At 33.9% G+C, this 13,955-nt stretch overlaps 1 protein-coding gene across 7 annotated transcripts in view; it reads right to left on the minus strand.

Annotated features, from left to right (window-relative positions):
* The window catches only part of Invs (inversin), a 169,056-nt gene that overhangs the window by 117,278 nt on the left and 37,823 nt on the right, over nt 1–13,955 (minus strand). The window lies entirely within an intron of this gene.

Consider the following 13,955-nt stretch of genomic DNA (forward strand, 5'->3'; position numbering starts at 1 on the left):
TGAGTATACAATCAAAATTTGTACACATGATATAGAACAGAAAATCAGGATTCAATGTTAAGAGAGAAAACAATTAATACAAATAGATATCAAGACAATCTGGATGGTAGAAATAGTACAGGAAGACTTTGTAGCAGTTTTATAAATATGTTTATGGATGGAACAGAAAGATGGTCATAAGTATGAAACAAATAAGAGAACCTCAGCACAGAAAATGAAAAAGATTAATTTTCCTACTAATTCTTTTTGAATTAGAGGGAAATTCTAGAATAAAAAGTATAATATCTGAAATGCAAAACTCTACATGCACTTAATAATAGACAAAATAGCAGAAGAAAGGGTCAATGAATTTCCATATACATTAATAGAAGTTACACAAATTGAAGAAAAGGACATGATTTTTAAAAAGCAATAGAACTCATGACCTAGTAGGCAAGTATAGGGAAATCTGACATATGTATAATTGGTATTCCAGAAGAAGAGAGAACAGAACAAAGCATTGAGACTAAAATTTGGTATAAATAACCACTTTTAGATCCGGGAATCTCAGTGAATCCCAGCATGGTTAATATAAAGAAATGTATAGTATCTTTAGGCACATGATAGACAAAACTGCCAAAAGCAGCTAAAAATATTGAAAGAAAACAAAAAGGAATCACCACCATTACACAGAAACAACAAGAATGATGCTTTACTTCTCATCAGTGTACTCTTCTTACTTCTAGTATGCAGATGTCAGGGGTCCACAGGAGCCCCAGTGAATCTCATGCTCAAGCAAGTTTCACCGCTACCCTGGTGGGCGGTTCTCTGTTCATCAGCCCCAGCTATGGCCCTTTATGAATGTGTTCCTAGTCCCTTCGTGGTCGATGGTCACTCAGCTACCTTATCACGGGGGTGGGGGGAGGGGTGTAGAGACTCGGAATCAACACACAGACTCCGGGAGCTGGTGAGAGAACTGGCTGGAGACCCACCTCAGGTTGTCTGTCGTCCAGTAGCTCAGTTTATTTTTGGAATGCACACAACTGTTATAGGGTTTGAGTGGGGCATACCTGTCAATCATACATAAGCAAGACGATATCCATAAGCCAATCATCTTCTGCCTAACGTAACTGCACCGTGAGGAAACTCTAAATATTGCTGTCGTGGCAGAAAGCAATCTGGAAGGGTCTTTGGCCCTTACTGAGTCAAGGGCTTCATGCCAGGCAGTTTGGCAATGCTAACTGCTGAGGATGTGGTTTCTCCCCATCCTGCAGGCGCTCCTGTCAGGCCTGAAGGAAGGTGGATATTGCAGGCACTTCCGAGCTGCTGGTAGCTGCTAGCTGAGACTGAAAGTTATTCTAACACCTTTGCATCCCAATGGACTTCTCCACTATCCAGGGTCACATCCATACTCATTCTGACAAGGTCTGTTCTCAGCTTTGTGGGGAGGAAGATTTCTCTTCCAACTTGTTCTTCTCTTTGGATACTCTCCCTAAGCCTCAGAAGTAGTCACTTCCTTCTTCAATTGCTATCCTGTATTCTTTAGATCAACAACACCTAAAAACTGACAATTATCTTCATATTTAGTGGTGAAATATTAAACACTTCCTTCTTAAGATCAGAAATCAAGGCCAGAATATCCATTCTAACCATTTCTACTTGAAATTGTAATAGAAGTTTTAGTTAGTGAATACGCTACAAAAGAAGGAAGGAAGGGAGAGAGGGTATAAATATTAGAAAATAAACTCATTTTTATTTGCACATGACATGATTGTTTACACAGAAGCCTAAGAAATCTACAAAACAACTTATTAAACTAATAAGGAGATTTAGCAAGTTTATAGGAAACAAGCCTAATGTCCCTGCTTCCCCCATCAAAAACATCAAAGCACATAAAAAGATCCTTAACATTACTTAGCCATCAGAGAAATGCAATTCAAAATCACTACACACTTAAATGGTTTCATTTACACTGCATAGAGTGTCCTAACATAAAGTTGAGGATATGGAAGAACTAAAACTTTCATTCACTGTTGGTGGGAAAGTAAGATATACAACCATTTTGGAAAACTGGAAGTTTCTTAAAAGTTAAACATACACCTTTTATATAATCTAGACATTCTATTTTGAAATATTTACCCAAGATAAATTAAAGCATATACTACATGAGTTTTTATTTGTAATAGCCCCAAAATGAAAACAACCCAAATGGTCACCAACAGGCAAATGGATAAATTGTTTGTGGTGTGTCCATTCAGTGGAATACTACTCAGCAATGACAATGAATAAATTATTGATGATATAACAATAACATTAATTGCAAAATAATTATACAGAGCAAAAGAAGCCAGACCAAAAAAGAATAAAATTTTATAAAATACAAGCCAATCTGTATTTACAGAAAGCAGATCAGTGTTTACCTGGGGAGGGAAAGCAGGGGCAGAGAATAGTGGGAGGGAAGGATAACAAGGGTTATGAGGAAACTTTTGAAGATAATGGCTATTCTCATTATTTTGCTTTTTAGTGATGGTTTAATTAGTATGTAAATATGGTTAAGCTTGTCAAATCATATGCCTTTGATGAATGCAATTTAGTGTATATAAAATTCAAGAAACTGTTAAAATAGTATAAAGAATAGTAGAGATGTTGCATAATGTTCTGAATGTGCTTAAACCGCTGAATTTTTATCTTAAAAATGATTAAAATGGTAAATTTTAATGTTATGTAAATTTTGGTATAATTTAAAAAAGAATTATTGCCATGGAGAGTTTAAAAATACAGTGCTATGATAGGTAATCTAATCTGGAATCTTATTTTAAAACTGTTTTTAGTGCTTTCTATGGTAAGATTAAAAATAATGTGGGAAAAATAGGCAAAGGATTTTAACAGACAGCATTATAAAAGAAAATATACATATGATTTTTTAGGACATGAAAAGCATTCGACTTCCATAGTCATTAGGAAAATGCAAATTAAAACAAAAATGAGATAAACATGAGAAATTCAAAAGACTGACAAAAAACAAATATTGCTGAAAATATATAACATCTGGACTATCATATATTTTGGTCAGAGTAGAAAGTGGTACCAACATTTTGGAGAACCATTACACAGCATCTACTAAAGTTACACATATGCCTACTCTTTAAAGAACAGCTACACTTATATGTATTTAAGAGAGAGTAGCACATATGCCCATAAAAAGACTTGAACAAGAATGTTGATTTATTTTATTTATTCATAAAATGATTCATTCATAATACCCAAACTGTAACCAATCTAAATGTCCATCAAAATGTGGATGTATAAACAAAACCATATAATGGAATACTATTTAGCAATAGAGAAGGAAAGAACTATTGATACTGCAAAAATATAAATGGATTTCAAAAAATATTGTTAAGCAAAGAAACTAGATACAGAAGAATAGAACATTGCATACTTCTCATTATAGAAAGTCAAGAACAGGCAAACTAATCTCATTTTAGAAATTGGAATGGTTGTTACCATGGAGGTGGGGACCGGTCTGAAAGAGGCAAAAAGAAACCTTCTGGTGTTGCTGAGATGTTTTTATGTCTTGATTGTGGTGGTGGTGAAATGATTAATACATATTTAATATTTACACTTTTCTGTACATTATAATTTGTAAAATTTAACTCAATTAAACAGAATATGAATATTTACTGTTACTAATATTAAATTTATTTTTGCAATGTAGATTTATTAAAAATATAGATTTATTAAAATGTAGATTTATTAAAAAATATTACATCATTAAAAAAATCATCAAAGAAGGAATAAAGGATTGTCTTTCCCAAGAAAAACAACTGAAACCTTTTTATCAACATCTGTCTACATCCTCCTTGCCTCTCCTGAGGAGAATCAGTATTGTGACATATATTAACATGGTTACCCACGTGAGACGCAATTCTACTACAATAACAAATCAACAGTAATTTTAATATCTATCATCACTTTCAAGGTAGTAAATATTTAAAATCAGTTTTTCCTCTCTGTTATGTTTTTAACAATAAAGACATCTCCCTTCCAGGAGCCTTCTAAAGAGGCTTCTCACTGACTCTCCATTTAGAATGCTCTGGAAGAACTTTTTAAGGGCTCCTCTGACCTACCCCAGAAACATTTTTATATGTCATATAGTGTATACTTTTAAGTCATGTTGCTGTAAACATGCCCTTCAAATGTAGTAAAAATCTACCCAGCCTTTTCAAGACATGCAGTGTATAGCTAAACATATATACTATACATATAGACATACATTTACCCAAATATACTAATATTATGATGATCTTCTTTCTTTACAAAATGGTAAAAACTGTTGTCATCTGCAGGAAGCAAGTGGTCTGTAGATTAGAAGTTAGGAACTAATGCTCTTCAGTGGAGCTAAAACTGTGCTTTGGTGACCAGCATGATTCTTCCAACAATATATACTTTTCATGTTATATGCAAGGACTCTCCTATATAGCTTCTATCTAGTAACCTTGGTGTAGTACAATAGTGTTTCAAAAATATTAAAATTACCTGAGAAGTTTAAAAAAATATTAATGTCTGATTCCCACCTCAGACCTATTGAATCAAAATCTTGGGAGGTGGGACTCGGGTGATTTTTAAGAATTTCTTTTTAAATTTCTCTATTGGAATTTTAAAAAGCTATGCTGTTTTGCATTATTATTTTAGGGTTTTCTCTGAGGATTACAGTTTATATTCTCAACTTTATAAAGTTTACTTAAAAGTTAATATTGTATCACGTCATATAAAATTTAAGAGCCTTGCAAATGTATAGTTGCATTTATTCCCATTCCATTCTTCATGTCACAGTTATATATGCATTACGTATATAGGTACACTATACAAATATTATAAATCCTAGTACAATTTTATAATTTTTGCTTTAAACACCCATATGCATTTTAAGGAAATTAAGAGAAAAATACTTTATCTTTATCCAATATTCACTTTTATAGTGTTTTTCATTCCTTCCCCACGACCCAAGTTTCTGTCTAGTATCATTTCCTTCCAACCTGAAGAAGTCCCTTTAGTAATTCTTATAGGTTTATTTGAGATAAACTCTCTTATTTTTGTTTGTCTTTATTTCACTCTTATTCTAGAAAGTTTTATTAGATATAGAATTTAAAGATGACATTTTGTTCTTTTAGCATTTTAAAGCTATCATTCTACTATCTGCTTGTTTTTACTGTTTTTTAGAGTAGCATGCTGTCACTTATATCGATTACTATACTAGATCATGTCTTTTTCTGTCTGCTCTCAAGATTCTCTCTTCATCTCTGGTTTTTAGCAGTCCAATTGTGACATTTTTAGGTGGAGTTTTCTTCATATTTATCTTATCAGAGTTAACTTCATGAATCTTTATGTCTTTCACCAAGTTTTGGCAATTTTTTGGTTATCATTTCCTTGATTATTTTTCTGCTCCACTCTCCTATCCTTCTGGGAATCTAATTACAAGTATAACAGATCTGTCAATATTGTCCCACAAATCATTGAGATTCATTTTTACCCTTCTTTCTTCTGTTTGTTTTTAAAGTTGGATAATTTATATTGATTTATTTTTCCATTTACTTCTTTTTTATAGTTTCTATTTTTCTGTAGGACATGCTTATTATGAACATTGTTTTTTTTTTTCTTTTTTCTTTTTGTGTGTGTGGTGCTGGGGATTGAACCCAGGGAGGGCCTTGAACATGTGAAGCAAACACTTTCTTTGCATTTTTAAGCAAAGTTAAAGTGATTGCTTTAAAATCTTTGTTAATTAAATGTCTGAAATAACATGAATGGTTATTCTCTGTTATTGCATTTTTCTTAAATATGGATCATAATTTCCTGTTTGTTTATGAATCTAATAATTTTTAAAAATATTTTTAACATTAAAAATGCTAATACAATAGAGACTCTGTTACATTACACTAAAAAGTATTCAACTTTTTGTTTTAGAAGGTAGATACTTGGCTGAATTCAAACTCCAAAGTCTTGTTTCTCCAGCAAAAGAAGGCAACAAGTAAAATCTCTGATGAAATATTTTAGCCTTAGCTTGCCTCATAAATATTTAGGTTAGAAGTCAGTCAGAAACTTGGGCAGTTTATATGAAGAGTTTGAGCTTCCCTTTCATGGGTCTCTTCTGAAACAGAAATGGCTTTTAGCCATTTCTTCAAATGCAGTCCTTTGATTCCTCAACAAATAAGAGTACAGATTATTATTTTTTAATTATAGGTTTAGAACCGTTTTAAAAAAATTGTTCTATTATACGTGACAGTAGAATGCACTTTGATACATCATAAATAAAAGGAGCATAATTTCTCATTCTTCTGGTTGTAGAATGATGTAGAATCCCACTGGTCATGCAGTCACATATGTACATAGGGTAATAATGTCTGATTCATTCTACTGCCCTTCCTATCCCCATAGCCCTTCCCCTCCCCCCACTCCCCTCTACCCAATCTGAAGTAACTCTTATTCTTCCCTAGCCTCCCCTCCTTATCATGAATTAGCATCTGCATATCAGAGAAAACATTCAGCCTTTGGTTTGGGGGGACTGGCTCAATTTTCATCCCTCTTACAAATTTGAGTAGGTCCTTCTATAAAAGTAGAAATTCACTCAATGCTGTTCTCCTTCTCCCTTCTTCTACAATTTCTGTCTGCTTTCAGTTCCACTAGATAGTTTCCTTTATATTGTGTCCAGAATTTAAAACTGTTTTCATTGGAGGGTTGATCAAACATGAGTACTCACCATTACCAGAAGGCATTGCTATTTTAAAAAGCTCTCTAGATGGTTTAGAACTATATTAATTCTGATTATTTTAAAAGGATTTAGTTAATCTCAATAGTCTTCATCCTCCTAATTAAATCATTCCTATCACACCTTGAATTATCCATGCAATCACGATAACCTGAAGCCTGGTTTCCTAGAGATTATCACTGGGCTCTCATATCTTACCCCAAGCAGCCAATTCACTGCTTAGTGCAATAGTTGAATTACTAATCAGACTTACTGGATAGAATAGGAACTAAATCTTTTCCTTTTTTTTTTGTACCAGGGATAGAGCTTAGGGGCGCTTTACTGTTGAGCCATATCCCCAACCCTTTTTTATTTTTTATTTTGAGACAGGATCTTTCTAAGTTGCTTAGGACCTCATTAAGTTCCCTAAGGCTGACTTTGAATTTGCAATCCTCCTGCCTCAGCTAGAGGATTACAGGAGTATACCACCATATCTGGCTACTAAATTTTCAACTGTGTTCTGTCTAGTGACTGGAGCTCCGCTACTCTTGCCCACTGCCTATCTGCAGTGACCCCACAAGTTATCACCTGACTCTATCTACATTTTTAAAATGCTGACAATAGCTATCCTTGACTAGAAATCAGACACAAATTCAATATCCCTTCCTACTGAACCTCTAATAACAGCTGGGTAAAACAGATTCTCTTAGACTTTTCTTGTCCAAGCAGGAGGGACAAGCATAAAGCTTCTCTCCTTTCTCACGGTGAGTCAAATACTGTATCCCATTAGAAAATTCTAAAGTTAGGATAATATGTTTTATGGAATGAGTAGTATTTTTAACATATCTATAAGACTGAAAATTAGAGAACAAAATGATTCAAGAGTACTGGGTATTAAACTGTATCCAGAACTAATTCTGACAGTACTAGCACATGAATTCATTGTTTCATGCCTTACAGATAACTGTTTAGTGTTAGAGTCTGTAAACAAGTCTGGATGGCGCCTGGCAAAATGCCAGAGGGAGTGGTTTGTGAAGTAACTCCACTGAGCCATTAAGTGTGGAGATTCCTTATTAGTTGACTGCTGTATCTAGTTTATGCTAATTAAGATAAGCTGTGTGAAATGTATAAATACCTCTGTTGTCTTACAATAAACGGCTCCCTCTCCTGCTGTATCAATGTACACAAGTTGTTCATCACCCGCCGGTTATTTTGCTGCAGCCGGACTGTGGAAGTTTAGCAACTATTTTGTCCAAGTCATTTTAGGGGGATACAAAGATAAATCTGATAGGACTCTGTATTCTAAAAGCTTACAGAGCATGAGTGGATTGGTTCATGAATTATATGATAAAGGGACTAAGATTCATAAGTAAGGGCAAAATGACATTCTTTTTTTTTTTTTTTTAGATGGACACAATATCTTTATTTTACATTTATGTGGTGCTAAGGATCGAACCCAGTGCCTCATGTATGCTGGGCAAGCACTCTACCACTGAGCCACAACCCCAGCCCCAAAATGACATTCTCAGAAGTGTTACCTGAATGTTTTAGTTGATGCTTCTTGATTTTAACTTCAAAGTAACTAACTAAATCTTCTTAAATACACTTTGCACACATTCAAAGGGCTTATCATAATGTGATCTAAGTCAGGGCTCTTTAGATTATAGGTTCCTTAACAGAATCAAAGTTATATAGAGCCCTTTCAATTCATTAATTTATTTTAATCCATCCCTATAAAAACCTAAGTATTGTCAGAAATTTGAAGAATAGGAAACAGAAACTTGGAGTGTTTAAATTTGAAACCTGCCAAAAATCACTCAGGAAGAAGCAGAAACTAAGTCATAAATCTAGATCTTCTGACTTCCAAAAGTTCAATTCTTTTGCTATTGTTACAGCTGACATACATTAGAGAAAAGAGATTCATTGAGAGGACTACAAAGAAGGTCAATGTGCCAATGGAATCAAGGTTTATGAGAACTGAGGAAAGGTTTTGAATTTGATGATAAGAAGGGCAGTGGTAAGTTAGTGACAAATGTCTTTCTTTCAACCCAATACAATCAATTTTCAAGTTTTAAATCCAACTTTTAAATAAAACATAAATAATAAAACTTTTAAATAAAAGTTTTAAATAAAACTTCAAATGGATCCATTTTCTCCATGTAGGACCCTTCAATGATCTGAGCCTACCTTACTTATCTAATATCATTTCCATGTTTTCTACTTAATAGTCAATGGCCCATAGTAATTAAACTAGATATTCTTTTTTCCTTGAGATTACCCCAAGAATACTTTGGATATACATAATGTCAGTACATAATTCTTTGGATGTACATAATGTCAATACATAATTCTTCCTCTCTTCCACTTAGCATAGATGCTAGCTTCTGAAGGAAGCCATTCCTGCCCATAATACCCTTGGGTGGCTTGAGTGCCTTTCCTACATTTTCCTATCCTTACTCCTTTTCTAGCATTTAACACAAGAATACTATATTTTAATGACCAATTTATCTTATTTCTTGTCCCCATTAAACTATGAACTCCCAGAGTGCTGAATTGTTCCTGTTCATGGTTGTATTTCTATAACTTAGTATAGTAGCTTCTGTACGAATATTTGTTGAATGAGTAATAAAGACTATTTGGAGTTAAAAAGCAACAAAGCATTGTAATCTGATCTTAAAAGCTTATAGATTTTAGACAGTGTGTATTCATGAAAATCTTTAGTGCAATTCTATTTAAACTTTGAATTTCTTTTGCCTCTACTATTTCCTGTAAGTAATTCTGCTGAAATATAAATGTGGTCACAATTATACATCCTCAAAGATAGTTCTAGAAAAACTGCATGAAATCTAAGAGAAAATTCTTTGAGCTTATATGAAGCAAAACAAGTAGTTTATATAACCACTATTCCAAGTGTTTAACAGTATTGAGAATTTTGATGATCTTTATGGTGAATTACAAGTGATTAAAATCATGGAATTTTAAAGCCAGCACTGACATAGAAAGAACCTAATGAAATATAGGAAGAACTCAAATATTTGGAAGGCTAATGAACCTTAGGATTTGAAGGGCCCAATGAGATCACTAAGGTCATTCACCTAACAATTACTTTGTGCATTCATTTAGTTATTTTAAAATACTTTTTGAATCATTTCAATCTGATTGGCTAGACTTTGACCATGGGAAATATTCCGGGGTTATGGAGATGGGCTGGATATATAATGCGTAACTTAGTAATGCCTATTCACATACTCTTGGCATTACTGTCAACTCACCTTTATTCAAGGCTTTCATGAAGATACACTGTATGGATTATGCTTATAAATGTTTTCAGTACTGACTACATTATAAAGACATTAAAACAAAATTACACATGATTTTGGATGTCAGAAGTACACTGAATTTAATTTGTACTTATATAATGTATCTATAAAAACAATTTTGTTTATAACATTATATTTAACAGTTCTCATTATTAAATTTGTTCCATTTATATGGAATTTAGTAGAATTTAAGTCATTCACTTAGGCTTGAAGAGGTGGTATGAAGACCTCTGTGTATTAGAGAGCAAATTAATTCATTTTTCTTGATTACCTTCTCTATTCATACTCAAAATGATAGCACAAATGCATCAATATATGGGGTATAAAAGCACAGAAATGTAGGAGTGTAAAATAAGAGATATGAGATTGAATTGCATATGATACCATTAGTATCATTTAAATCCAATGCCATCATTTGTTCTACTTTGCAAATGAAAAAAAACAAAGGGCATTCCTTAGAAGAAGCAATTTGGTCAATACATAATTCTTCATTATTTAGGTTTGTCAATAAAGGCATAAATGAAAGATTTTATTTTATAAGAAGCCATATTTCTAAATGAATATAGGTTAAAAAAAGACTGTCAAATATCCACATTTTGTTAATTCATTTATCCTTTTAATAACTTGCTTATTTTTTTCTAATACTAGTGTTTAAAATGCCTATCATTTGCTCATGATGGTGATGAGGTAAGAATTTAAGTTTTCCTGTAAAGTTTCATTTTTATTCTTCATTTAAGTGGGTTTATCTTCTAGCATCACCAAAGACAAAAAGAAACAACCAGAATTTATATTTTGTGTGTGTGTGTGTGTGTGTGTGTGTGTGTGTGGCATATCCAGGCTTAAAAATATCATTTAAAGTTCCATAGCTTTATTATCCAAAGGGCTATCTAATTAAATAAAAAGGGGAGTATATGTTAGCTGAGTCAACTTCAGTATCTATTCCTTTGTATAAAGGGCTTTCACATGCTTTCCTCTTCAATTCTGAAAGCACACGGTTCCTTATTCCCTTCACCATGAATAAGGCTGACATTTGACAGCTTCACAAGGCTGACAGGGTTACCCAACAGCCCACCCTCCCTATTCTCAATCCAATTAGACCTCTAATCCTCCAGATGAAAGGCCCAACTGCTCACGTTCCTCATGACAACGACAGCTATTGATTATTTGTCACTGCAGCTAACACCTTCCCTGTCGAGGCTGCTCTGACAGAAGCAAACCTACCAAATTAGACAGCACTTTATCTGCCCTGGAGGCCAAATGGCACAACAAGTAAAGGCTAATAAATGGTATAAAAATGAACAAATCATAACATTATGACAGGCTGATCGTTGCCAGCAGCCTCCCAGCTCAAGCTTGATGTTCTGTTAGACTTGCTCCTTCTCTTTCCCCTCTGCTCTAGCTCCAACTTTGACTGAATTAAAGGCCAGAACAATTAAGGCATTTGACCAGCAAAGATAAGCCAATTGAAGTATTACCAAGGGACATAAATGTCAATAACTGACTGCCATTTGTCAATACAAACATTCTGGAGATGCAAATGCTGAAGCCTCTGCTCTCCACTAGGCTGCACTGACTCACTTTCCACTGAGAGTCAGCTCAAATGGACAGTCCGTGGCTATTTAACCAGAAGAGGGGGAAAAGGAAAGAAAAGAAAAAGAAATTTATGGTCCCAAGAGAGGAAGTATTCTATGAAGAACAAGCAAAAGTCATTGGGGTGGGGGTGGAGGATTGCATGAGAAAAAGATATAGCAAAGCAGAGCTATTCTTTCTTTAGAAAATATTCTAATATTAGATAACTGGAATGCCATCGTATCTTTTTAGTTGAGAATATATGCATAATTTAAGAAATGCTGGACCACCTGGGAGAATTAATGAAACTCTAACTTTCAAAGGATACTCATTCATCCAGTAAATAATTTTGAGCATCAACCATGTACTTGTTCTAGGCAATGGGAATAAAAATGAATAGAACAGACACACACACACACAAAAAAAAACAACAAAACTCTAACTTCATGGATATTCTTTACATCTGAGTGAGATAAAAGACAATAAACAAGATAAATAAGTAAAACATGTAGTATTTTAGATAGTATTCATTGCTAAGGAACAACCATAGAGCAGAGTAGGGTGAATAAAATGTGTTGAGGTCAAGGTGGGTATTAGATTAGCTAGGGAGGGGTTCACTGAAATAGGGCCTTTTGAATAAAGAGCTGATGAAGTCAGGGAATTCAAAATGGAGATTTTACTGGAACAGCATTCCTAATAGAGGGAAGAGAAAATGAAGAGCATCCTTGGTTGTTAGAGGAATAGCACTGAAGTCAGAGTGGCTTATGAAGAGACCACAAAAATTAGAAATAAGGTCATACAGACAGTAGAATTCAGAACACATAAGGTTTTATAGTCATAGGAACATAGCAGTCCCTTATTATATTCATGAGATTGGTTCTAAAACCCCTGTAGATACAAAAATCCACAAATCAAGTTCCTTATATGAAACAGTACACTATTTGCATATACCATACATACATTCTTTCATATACTTTAAATTATCCCCAAATTACTTATAATTTCTAATGATAGTTGTTACATTGTATTATATAGGAAATGAAGACAGAAAAGTCTATACATGTTCAGTACTGATGCAAATTTTTTTCTGAATATTTTCTATCCATTGTTGGTTGACTCTGCAGATGAACAATCCATGGATATGAAGGGCCAATGTACTTAGGCTTCTACTCTGAGATGGTAATCCCTTACAGGGTCTAGAATAGAGGAGTGACAGGATTGATTTAGGTTTCAAAGAATCATTCTGGCAAATGTATTGGGCAAGGACTGTAGGTGGCAAGAGCAGAAATCAGGAGAAAAGTTAGTAGGTTCCAAAAATTATCTGAGCAAGGCTAATACTATAATCCAATCCAATCTGAAGATAACTAGAACAAAAGCGATAAGAAAGGGGATGGTGCGAAAAGTGGTTGAAGTCTGGGTAAACCTAGAATGTAGAGCTAATAGGATTTATTGGTGGACACTTGTATCATACAGGTGAGTGGGACTTTGCATAAAAATGGGAGCTCAATACATGTTAGTTGAACTGAATTCACCACTTGGCAGTTCTATTGAAAATCCTATGCCTTGCAACAAGGGAACTAACTATATCAAGTCAAATTTTCTAAAGAAGGTTATAAGTAAACAATTTGGAGTCAGATCTGTGTTTGAAATCTTAGCTCTGCCACTTGATGATAATTTACTCAAGCTCTTTGAGCCTCGGTTTCTTCATCTTTACCATGTGATATTCTATCATTGTTAGAGAAAAAAAAAAGAGTACCGTTATAAAATCGAAAAGATTAAGTCAAAGCCCTTTTAGTCCTGAACTAGAAGAGGAAGTGATAAAATTGTATTTTTTTGGGGGGGGTATCAGGGATTAAACCTAGAGATGCTTAACCACTGAGTCACATCCCCAACTCTTCTAATTTTTTTTTATTTTGAGACAGGGTCTCACTATGTTGCTTAGGGCTTCACTAAATTGCTAATAATGGCTTTAAGTTCACAATCTTCCTGTGCTACTGGAATTACAGGCGTGTGCCACCATGCCCAGCTTGTATTTATAGTTCTTAAATAAATTTCCAAACTCTACCCATTGCAAAGACAGAAACAATCATCAACCCAGTAGCATTGAGCGCTCTAGACCCTAGATTGTGGTCTCAAAATGCTTTTTTTTTTCTATTGAAAGAAAATTCTTTGGAAACATGGTTAATTTTAAGGTCTGGAGCAAAAAATAATAACAATGAACCTGAAATAATAAATAGGATATCAAATACTAGGATCATGTCAAATGATTCAGAATCCAAATTGGAGGATCTTCCATAGGCCAAAGATGGAGTATTATGAATATAAATTAAGGATTATTAGTT

Source organism: Callospermophilus lateralis, chromosome 2 (genome assembly GCF_048772815.1).
Source record: "Callospermophilus lateralis isolate mCalLat2 chromosome 2, mCalLat2.hap1, whole genome shotgun sequence".
Taxonomy (NCBI): domain Eukaryota; kingdom Metazoa; phylum Chordata; class Mammalia; order Rodentia; family Sciuridae; genus Callospermophilus; species Callospermophilus lateralis.